Genomic DNA, 12,004 nt, shown 5'->3' with positions numbered 1-12,004 from the left:
ACTGGTTATGGCATCGAAGGTTGGGACATCTAAGCTTCTCACAAATAAGGAAAGCATGCAAATATCAGGCAGTTCGCGATCTTCCAGATATCAAAATTCCTGACAACACCATATGCAGATCATGTCAGTTTGGAAAACAAACCAGAACTAACTTTCCAGAGAAAGAAGGATCAGCTAGCAGGCCTCTTGAGCTAGTACATACAGATACATGTGGTCCATTCAGGAAAAGAACACCTAGAGGAGAGGAATACTTGATATTATTTATTGACGATTTCTCCAGGTTTGTCTGGTTAGGACTTATGAAGCACAAAGATGAAGCATTCGAAAAATTCAAATCCTTCAAAGCCTTGGTTGAAAATGAATCAGGTCACAAAATTAAGTGCCTCAGATCCGACAGAGGTGGGGAATTTACTTCAAATGAATTTTTCGATTTCTGTGATGAACATGGGATAAGGAGAGAATTCTCTACAGCTAGAACTCCTCAGCAAAATGGAGTTGTTGAAAGAATGAACAGAACAATCCAACAAATGGCTCGTGCTATGCTTGATGAATCAGGAACTCCCGCAACTTTCTGGGGTGAAGCTGCACACGCTGCGGTTGTTATTCTCAACAAAACAAATGTCCGGGTGAACAGCACTCAAACTCCCCATGAGCTTTGGAGTGGCAGGACTCCTTCGGTAAAGCACTTCAAAATCTTTGGGAGTAAATGCTATATCAAGAATACTGATGAGCAGCTTGGCAAACTTGAACCTAGGGCAGATGAAGGCATTCTTCTTGGTTACTCTCCACATAGCAAAGCATACAAGTGCTACAATAAAAGACTTGGCAAAATTGTTGACAGCATTGATGTAGTGGTTGATGAGAAGGGATACATTCCTAGGCAAGTCCATCATGAAAACATCGAAGAAGATGAAGGCTATCCTCAAAGACAAAATGATGAAGAAGAAGAACCTCAAGAAGAGCCAGAAGAGCAAACAAGAATAGAAGAAAAGACTCCATCCAGATATGTTCAGAAGAATCATCCAGAATCTCAGATTGTGGGCAGAAAGAAGCAGGTGTACAAACAAGAAGAACAGTTGCAGAAGCCTCAAGCTATTTGGCATTACTCTCCTCTACTGAACCACAAAATGTGAAAGAAGCATGCAAAGATGAATGCTGGGTGAAAGCAATGGATGAAGAACTTGAGCAAATCGAAAAGAACAACACTTGGGAGCTGGTTCCTAGACCAAAGGATAAGAATGTTATCGGAACAAAATGGGTCTTCAAAAATAAATTGAATGAAAATGGAGAAGTAATTAGAAACAAAGCCAGACTTGTTTGTAAAGGGTATGCGCAGCAAGAAGGAATAGACTTTGAAGAAACTTTTGCTCCTGTTGCAAGACTTGAGGCCATCCGAATGTTCCTTGCTCTCTCAAGTTTTCAAAACTTCAAAGTATTTCAAATGGACGTGAAATCAGCCTTTCTGAATGGAGACTTGGAAGAAGAAGTGTACATTGAACAGCCAGATGGGTTCATCCTTGGAAATGATCCAAATCTTGTATGCAGATTGAAAAAGGCTCTCTATGGTCTCAAACAAGCTCCAAGGGCTTGGTACTACCGGTTGGACAAATATCTTCATCAACAAGGTTTTTCAAAAGGTTCAGCAGATAGCAATCTGTATATAAAAGTTGAAAATAACAAATTGCTAATACTTGTTGTGTATGTAGATGACATTATTTTCGGCAGCAATGAAGAAGCTATGAGTCAAAGCTTTGCCTCGGTCATGCAGAAAGAATTTGAAATGTCCTTGCTAGGAGAACTGACATATTTCCTTGGTTTGCAAATCCAACAAAAAGAAGGAGGAATCTTTTTATCTCAAACCAAGTATCTCAAACAGATTTTGAAGAAATATGGCATGGAAGATGCAAAACCAGTATCCATGGTCACAGGATGTAGTCTCAGTGCAAATGATGAATCTGCAGCAGTACATCAACCAACCTACAGATCTATGATTGGAAGTTTACTATATTTGACAGGTACCCGACCAAACATCATGCATGCAGTTGGAATAGTTGGAAGATTTCAGGCAAATCCGAAGGAGACTCATCTTCAGGCAGTGAAGAGAATTTTCAAATATCTTCAAGGGACTCAAAATTATGGCTTATGGTATCCTAGAGATACAGATCTTACTCTTCATGCTTATACAGATGCAGATTGGGCCGGAAGCGTGGATGATAGGAAAAGCACAAGTGGTGGTGCGTTCTTTATGGGTTCCAGACTGGTATCTTGGTTCAGCAAGAAACAAAGTTCGATTGCCTTGTCTACAGCTGAAGCAGAATATGTTGCTGCTGCATCTTGTTGCACCCAACTTCTTTGGATGATGCAAACTTTGCAGGATTTTCAAATCACTTGTACGCCACCTATCCCCATCTTATGTGATAACACAAGTGCAATCAGCATCTCAAAGAATCCGGTTATGCATTCAAAAACCAAGCACATACCAATCAAGTATCATTTTCTCCGGGAACAAGTGCTTGAACAGAAAGTCAAGTTGGAGTATGTTCCTTCTAAGGAACAAGTTGCTGATATTCTCACCAAACCATTGCCCAGGGACACCTTTGAGTACCTCAGGCAAAAGCTGGGGGTTGTTGATGCATCTTCTTGTTGTTGAACCTTTTCTGATTGATGGTACAGGTTCAGGGGGAGCATATAATGCATTGTTGGCATTATGGAGGATGGTCAGAAGGAGATCTTGGAAATAGCTGCAATATGTCTCTATCTCTTTCATGAAGGATTATGGTTCTTTGTTACAGATCTGGTTCAAGGGGAGCATGATCTTAGGGGGAGCATACCCCTTTGCCCTTGATGTCAAAGGGGGAGAATGAAGCTGAAGTTTGTGAGGTTGCCATCAAGTCCAAAGGGGGAGATTGTTGGCATTATGTTTTTTGGTATGGCTGTATGTTACAGATGTTGTACTTGATGGCAACTCCCGTGGCAAGGCTCTCTGTTTGTTGAAAATTAAGAAGGACGCAGGAAACCAGTTCAGAAGGTGCGTACCCGCAGGTACACCATGCAGGATTCGCGTCCGGAGACGCAGTCCAGCCGTTCAGGGGGTGCGTCCACCCAGTGCACACTTTTCAAGGCAGAGAAAAAGCACGTGGGGGTTTCTTGTGTGGTATCTAGCCGACAGTTTTGTGTTTCTATCGTGTCGGCTCGTGGTATTGTTCCATGTTTTGAGGAGGAGCTTGCCTATATAAAGCAAGGAGATCATTTGGCTAAGTATGTCTTTGGTTGAATATCCTTTTGGGTGAGATCTGATCTAGATCTAAAGAAGGCGAATCTACTGAAGGACTGAGATCTCTTTGGCGCAAGATCAGATCTGAAGATCTAACTGTTTGGGTTACACTTAAAGTCTTGAAATCATTCATACCCGGAGGGACGCAGGTACGGTGAAAGGAAAGCGCGCCGGGACGCAGTGCAGAATCTGGAGACCTGCATGGGGACGCAGGGCAGACGAAGTTCAGGTGCGTCTGGGACGCAGTTCAGTAACTGGAGATCTGCGTGGGGACGCAGAGCGATCAAGGTTCAGGTGCGTCTCTGAAGCAAAGGACGCGGCGCGACAGTGTTTTTGGGTGCGTCTCTGTAGCAGAAAGACGCGGCGCGATAGTGTTTTTGGATGCGTCCCTGAAGCAACAGAACGCAGAGCAGTTGAAGGAACAGTGCGTGGGCACGCAGCGCAGCAGAAGGATATCTGCGTCTGGATGCAGTGTAGCAAAAGGTTAGCTGCGTCTGGTCACAGGCCACAGAAGGAAAAACTGCGTCTCTGTTCTATTGATTGTATTTATCTGTTGATAAGGTGTTCTGGGTTAATTCTGTTATTACTGATCTGATAACTGTAGTAGATAGTAACTGTTATGTACTGGATGATCATTTGATGCTTTATGAAAAGAAGTAGAGAGTTGTAGCTCTCTGCAGGTTGCAGCCTGCGTACTGGTAAAGGACTGCACCAGTACAAAATCATTGTAAAAGGAGTTTCTAATTTGAAAGAAGATAGAGACATATTGCAGCAGGTGGTTTTCACCCACATTGGGTTTCCACCTTACATCTTGTGTTCTTTGGTGTGACTATCTGTTTTCTTTGTTCATGCTCATTATTTTATGGTACTGATATGCAAGAATGATTCAAAGATCAAATAAGGAAGATTTGTTAATTGCTAGATAATACTGATTCACCCCCCCTCTCAGTATTATTTCCAACATTTAGATCAGGAGATAGGTAGAGCTCTCATCAAGTCAAGACTTCATCTATTATCATGTCAAAAAAAATTCATAAGAAATATCAAACCAAACTTCATCAAGTCATCCTTATGGTCATAATATAAGTCACTAGATGTAAATGCATACACTAAGAATAAGTCATTTAGGTTCCATTCATTTATCATGAGGTTACTTTAGATTGAATCACATATAAAAATACTTCAACCATTGTGCTAAGAACAATTAGACTAATACAAAACCATTATCAAACACCAATATTAGCCATTGAAGGTCAATATTCCCATATAACATTTTTATCGATGCAAATCATCAGTCGTCAAGACAAATTATTAGTCATTAAGTAAAATCTCAGTTTTTCTATCATAGTGAGATCTGTAGTCTAAGGCATATGTCAACATAAAATCAAAGTTCTAAATCATTATCATACATCATGTCAAAAACTCCAAACATTTTTCATATATATCAATTAGTCAAAACTCTAGTTAGACTTTTATGACAAAAACCTCAATGGTTAAATCATAATGACATATGCAGATCTCGATCACCTGAAAAACACAATTTCAGTCAGCATAATCATATTATAGCATGTCATTCAAACTTCCCTAATCATATAACTTATTGTTGTCTGCTTCATGTCTATAGGACTGACTTCCTTTAGGTGAACATTTGATTTCATGCACAAAATTCATTTGTGTCCATCAAGCATAGTCACACCCATAGGCCTTCCTCTATGCAGTTGGGATATTATAGTCACACACTTCAATATGTTATGCGAGCGATTGTGGCTTCCCAACCGCAATCTAAAACACAATAAGTGAGCAATTGTGGTCATATCTGCCTAGAACTATCTCAGTGTCTCATTCACACCCTTAAGCTCTCTTTTGTGCAGTTAGGAGGATATAGTCGTACTTGTATAATTTCTTCTGCACGACTGAGGCTTAGAGTAAGAGAAAGCTCTCTCACCTCAGATCAGAACTTTTCTACAAATAAAAAAAGTTAGATATTTTTATATTCATGCCTATAAATCATACTTTAATAGTAAATGGTATATAATGCAAATGACAATGGGAGAAAGGGATATTATGGAGAGGTTGTCCCTCTGAATGAGAATCCACTTCAGTCATCTTCATTCATGCCATCAACTTGTGTATAATGTTATCATGCACCAACAAATTTGTTAGATAAAAAATTCTTACCATATCATATATTTATAATGGTTATATTATGTTATCATTAGCTACTTCATCATTACATCAATATGTCATCAAGGGTTAGTGTCCAATAACTAATAGGAGTACACTTCAAGAATCATTATCATAAACCTTCCTTGTTTGTCACATAACTGAATCCATCAAGTTGGGTCATTCAATGTCAATATATGCCATAATTAGTAATCACATCAAAGAATAATCACGATCAACAAAAGATCATGAATACCAATCTCATTGTTACACTTCTATCATCATGTATATCATGCTTTCACAAACAATATCAATATCATAAAGTTACCATCTATTGGAATCAAGGATCTAGCCTTCTTCATGGGATCAAGATATCCAAAAGTAATAGATGTTAGCCAAACATAAAGTATAACAAGAAATCAATATTTCCAAGTAGCTTCATAGAATCAATAAGTTCATCATGATTAAGAAGGTAAGATACTTGTTCAATGTCAAGTGCATCATTTCATTATAATATCCATGAATCCAAATCACTTTCATATGCATGCATGAACCATTTGAGAAGGAGACATTCTCATCATACCTTAGGCCTTGCTAATATTACAACTAAAACATAACATTGAAATAATGTACCATGCATACCTTGTAGTATTCAAATACTTGTGCATATTTTCATTTGATATATGCAACTTCTAGCACTTAGTCATCTTTTCACCAGGTGCCTCTTTACCTTTTCCATCTCTAGCTTTTATTTCTTACATCTTAGATTATCCTTAAGAAGGATCCTATTATTATATCTCATAAAGGAGGTTAGAAACATCCAAATTCAAATATACATGCAGGAAGTATAAGTAATGATCAAAACAATAATCATATATATAGGTCTAAACAAAAGTAATGACATAAAGGAGAATCATAACCCAAGAAATACTTATCTTCAATGAAAGGTGATCCTCTCCCTCTTAGGCCAACCTTAAAGAGTCATCAATTTCCTTTGTCTACATAAAAATGTTGCCTTTAATCAACTTTATCAAAAACTAGGCCTACTAGAGACTATCCCATCGAGGGCTTCATCAAATTTATCACAAGTGCTTGAGAAACTACGTTTCATATCTCTTATCTTTTCCATAAACCAAGGTTTTTCTCAAACCCTAACTTCATAATATCCATCAAACCCTAATACACAATTTTCCTAAGTTTTTCTTCAAACCCTAGAATTATTTTAGGTCTCCTCCATCTTCTCTTTCTTCCATCAAAGGTGTCTCCATGGGGATGATCTCCATGACTTTACTTCATCCCACCTCTGATACAATGTTAATTTCTCTTAGGGCTATATTGTTCTTTGATTTGCTAATTTCATTTATTAATTAACACATTAAGTTCACCCCATAACATCATAACATTATTAAGATTTACATCATTATTTAGTAGCATATGCAACTATGTAGAAAGAAAAATATCATCATCATTAATGTAGTGGAACATAAAGGAATAATAGAAGAAAAGCATTCACTCATAGAGACACCAGGGTTGATCAGAGGCCAAGGCAAAACCCACTATGGGGATATCCCTTTTAAATTCTTCTTCTTAGTAGATTGTCATCAAATGATTCAGCAAAAGACAGTACAATGATCCATTACTTCTTCTATGCAACTAACTAGAAAAATAACTACAACATCCATGAAATGAACCCTACAATGTTTATACTCAAAACAATGATTCTGAAGACTCTAATGAACTGTCACTATCTACTTTCAACTATCAAACCCTGTGGTCACTGAGCAAAATCTTTGGAAAACTAATATTTCATCTTTTAGGCCTCAGTCACATGGAGGAGGTGTCATGCAAGTGACTATAACTTTCCCAATCACTCACTTAAGCCTACCATGCGAGTGACTGGGGTGGGATCTAGACCAAACCCTAAAACCCTAGACGCATGGATGGAGATTTTTTCATGTGACTCAAAGGCTCCAGTCGCATGGATGGAGAGTTGTTTGTGCGACTCAAAGGCTCCATTCGCATGGATGGATAGTTTTTCGTGTGACTCAAAGGCTCCAGTCACATGGATGATTTTATGTGTGAGCAACTAGGTTCGACTTTGTGCCCTATTATGCCTGCAACTGAAGCCCAAAAACCTAAATCAAATATGCGAGCTTCAGACCCTGCAATTTCACCTCAAAGTGAACCCGATCCTTTGTGGATGAGCCTCAAACCTGCGTGAGCCAAAAATAAGATAGAAGAGTGTCTCATGGTTGTGTCTAAATGAGGTAGAGCACACTTGTATTTATAGTGTTTGAAGGTGGTCTACTTTTCTTTAGGGCCGACCTTATCAAATATGCACATGTGGGATTTTCTTCATAAATACACTTTCCCTTATCTGATTTGAGTGATATTTAGGTTGATTTTTGTCCTATCGAAAAGAGGAATTCAATGCATTCACTATATCCATCAAGGTAGATGTCTAAAGTGGAATTTGACCGCAGTTGTAAATTTTTTTAACATTTATTATCCTAGCAAACTTTCCACAAAACTTTCGCATAACATCCACTCACGCACAACCACATACGCACAACCACTTCAAAACTTGATAATGCCCTTTGATCAATCATTGACATTCAAAACCCTACACATGATACCTCCAAGTAGCTATCTTCGTAAAACTACTTTTGTACTTGTAAAAAAAGTTCCTAAATAATAATTAAAAAAGAGAAAGCCTTCGCAACATTTGTTCTACCACACAACGTAGATTTATTTAGCACCCTCGTCTATGAAATAACCTCCACATTGATACTTCTGCACTCAATAATTACCTTTAATCAGTCATTTATATTTGAAACCTCGCACATGATACCTCTGAGCAGCTACCTATGCATAACGACCTTTGCAAAGCTACTTCCGTACTTGCAAAAAACGTTCCGAAATAATACTTAAAAAAGGTAGAGCAGACAGTTTATTTAGCACCCCTATTTATGTAACCACCTCCGCACAATGGCTTTCACACTTGACAATTCCCTTTGATCAGCCATTGACATTCAAAACCTAGCACACAATAACTCCGAGGAGCTAGCTTCACACAACCACCTTCATACAACTACTTATGTTCCTGTAAAAAAACATTAACTATAACTTGCAGAGTATTATAGAGAAAATCTCAATGAACCTAAAACTTGTAGTATTTCCAAATACAAATAGGAAAATGCCAAATGTAAATAAGTTTAGAACCTTGTAGTATTATACAACTTTTGTATCTTTGCACTAATGCTATTGTTCAAGCACAACTTCATGGATAACATTTTATGTAAGGCAACAAAAGCTTGCACAATAGTCCAAGATATTAAATGCAATTTACAAAGATAAAAAGCTACGTGCCCCATTGTTTTCTCTATCACTACAAATAGTGTTTCTCCTCTCATTATACTAGCTATTTCAAATATTTATAGTTTTGTTTCGGTAAAAATCACCACTTGAGAGTATTTTGTGCCTGAAACACGGTACAAAGGTAAAACCTTCATCCATATTTTTCATCATCCTGATTTTTGCCCTCTAATTAATAGAAAATAGACATGCACATAAATACATGTAATCTCAACATTCAATTCATTTACGCCCTTCCATCAGTCATTAACATTTGAAACTGATATTAATAAACGTGGGACCCATATATCGTGATTAGGAAGCATTTGTTATCTACACATGTTACCTCTGAACAACACAGTCTAGTATGTGCAAAGAGGTTTGAAGATTTTGTTGTATGCACTTCCACATCCCACAAAATCTATTAATAATAAAACTAATATTAAAACACATTACAATTAAAAGAACCCTCTACACTTCCCTCATTCCACATAGATTGCGCACATGCATTTGTTCTCCACATAACTTCCGCACAACTTCATTTGCACAACTACTTCCATAGTCAATAACACCCTTAGTCATTGACATTTGAAATTGATATTAATTAATGATTATATGTTGTGAAATACGTCCCTAAATAAAAATTAAAAAAGAGATTTGTATATTTATTATCTTAGTAAAATTTGCACAAAACTTTTGCATAACATTTTCACATGCATAACAACCTCTGCACAAATTTGTCCACACAGCTACATCCACACTCAATAACCCCCTTAATTAACATTCAAAACTCCACACATGAAACCTCCAAACAACTAGCTTCGAAACTGATATTAATTAATGATAATACGTTGTGAAATATGTCCCTAACCAACAATTAAAAAAGCGATTGTATATTTATTATCTTAGTAAACTTTGAACAAAAAATTAGCATAACATCTACACGCACGCAACAACCTCTGCAAAACTATTTTTTCACTAAATAACGCCCTTAATTTACATTCGAATCTTTTCACATGATACCTCCGAACAACGCGTTTCACACAACCACCTTCATACATCTAATTTTGTACTTCTAAAAAATGTTGCTAAATAATAATTAAAAAATACAAATTCTTTCACACATTCATTTTATTGCACAACACTTTCTATTCACATAAACTGAAATTACATTTTTTTAGCACCCTCATCTATGCAAAAGACCTCGAATCTCCCACACATACTTTGTCCTAGGCACAGTAAACGTTCTACGCAATGACCCCAATACTCACTATGAAAATGACCTCAGCTCTCTTGCACATACTTTGTACTTCGCACAAGAAAACATAATAATATTAATTCTACATTTGTTCATCCCTACCCCCGACCCCCCCAAGGCCTATGCAAACAACCTACAACCACATAATTTTTTGCATAATTTAATAGAGCATTAACATAATAGTGCCTTGCAACCACATCAAGGGTTAGCTTCGCACAACCACCTCCATACAGCTGCTTCTATAGTTGCAAAAAATGTTCCTAAATAATAATTTAAAAATATAAATTCTTCCACACATTCATTACACAATTTATTTAGCACCCTGGTTATGCAAAAGACCCTCGTTCTCCCACATATAATCTTCTTCACAATGAAACCGTACCAATTACCACATCATTCATCTGTATCACACTACTCACTATGCAAAGGACCCATCTCTCCCGCACATAATAACAGTAATTTGATGTTTGTTCAACAACAACCCCCCCCCCCCCCCCCCCCCAAGCATATGCAAACAAGCTACAACTGCATCAACTCTCACACCATTGAATAAAGCACTAACAAAACAACCACATCAATTCCTGGATCATTGAGCAGAGTGCTACCATAACAATGACAGTGTTAGATTATTCGCCAACACAATGACCATTCACAAATTTACATTTTTTAATTTTAAAATGAATTATTAGGCATTGTGTTATGAAACCAGCTCAAGAAAAGATAGAAAAGAAAGATCAACGTCTTAGAATTCAACCTCTTCGAGGGGGCAACCTCCTTTACATTACATAAATGAACAATTCTTGGATGATACAAATGACAAAACCTCCTTTCTATATATAGGAGTCTAAGGAGTCACAATATAATCCAGCCAACCTAACAATAATAATATAAAGCCACAAAAATAACAATAGAGGGATTCTAAGGGGCACAGAAATAACAATATGGGGGTAATAGGGGCACAACAATATAAATAAGGGGTATAACTACAATAATAATGGGGTAATCACTAGTATTATAGGGACCCAACATGCCCCCCTCCTTCAAAAAGAGTGTTGTCCTCAACGCTTGAGCAGTTCTGGATACTTCTGCATAAAATTCTCATCCTCCCATGTGGAATCTTCAGCGGATAAGTTCTTCCACTTGATAAGATACTCTGAAATTGATCGATTTCGTAGCTGTCGAGTTCTTGTTTCTATGACTGCTTCCGGTTCCAATATAATTTTTCCTTCCTCGTCAAGTTCTGGCAATATTGTTTGAACTGGGAGCTTGTCGCCTATAACCTTCTTTAAACATGAAACATGGAAAACTAGGTGCAATCGAGAAGCTGCAGGAAGCTCCAATTTGTATGCCATAGTACCAATCTTTTCCAACACCTTGTAGGGACCATAATACTTTGGTGATAATTTATTATCCTTCTTAGCTTGCTTTAGGGACATTTGCTTATATGGTTGTAGCCGTAGGAATACCCAATCACCTACATCAAAACTTCTTTCACTGCGATGTTGATCTGCCTGTTGTTTCATTCTATTTTGTGCCAACACGAGGTTATCCTTTAAGAGTTGGAGGACTTGTTGTTGATGTTCGATGTGATGTTCCACTGCCTGAACCTTAGAATTTTCTCTTTAATATGATGTGATTGATGGTGGTTGGTACCCATAAAGTGCCATAAATGGGGTAATTTTTGTTGTTGTATGGAAGGAAGTGTTATACCACCATTCAGCCAGAGGCAACCATTTGACCCATTGTGTCTGTTTATCAGATACAAAGCAACGAAGATATCCTTCCAAACATTTGTTTACTATCTCAGTTTGCCCATCAGATTGAGGATGATAAGATGAGCTATGAGCTAACTGAGTACTAAGACAAGAAAATAATTCTGTCCAAAAATTTCCAGTGAAAATCGGATCTTTGTCACTTACAATAATCTTTGCATTTCCATGTAGCTTTTGAATTGT

The sequence above is a fragment of the Pinus tabuliformis genome, chromosome 4_2 (genome assembly GCF_031772625.1).
Source record: "Pinus tabuliformis cultivar Carrire ecotype Pingquan chromosome 4_2, CPIR1, whole genome shotgun sequence".
In the NCBI taxonomy this organism is placed as follows: Eukaryota; Viridiplantae; Streptophyta; class Pinopsida; order Pinales; family Pinaceae; genus Pinus; species Pinus tabuliformis.
The sequence above is the reverse complement of the archived record's forward strand: the minus strand, read 5'-3'. Positions refer to the sequence as shown.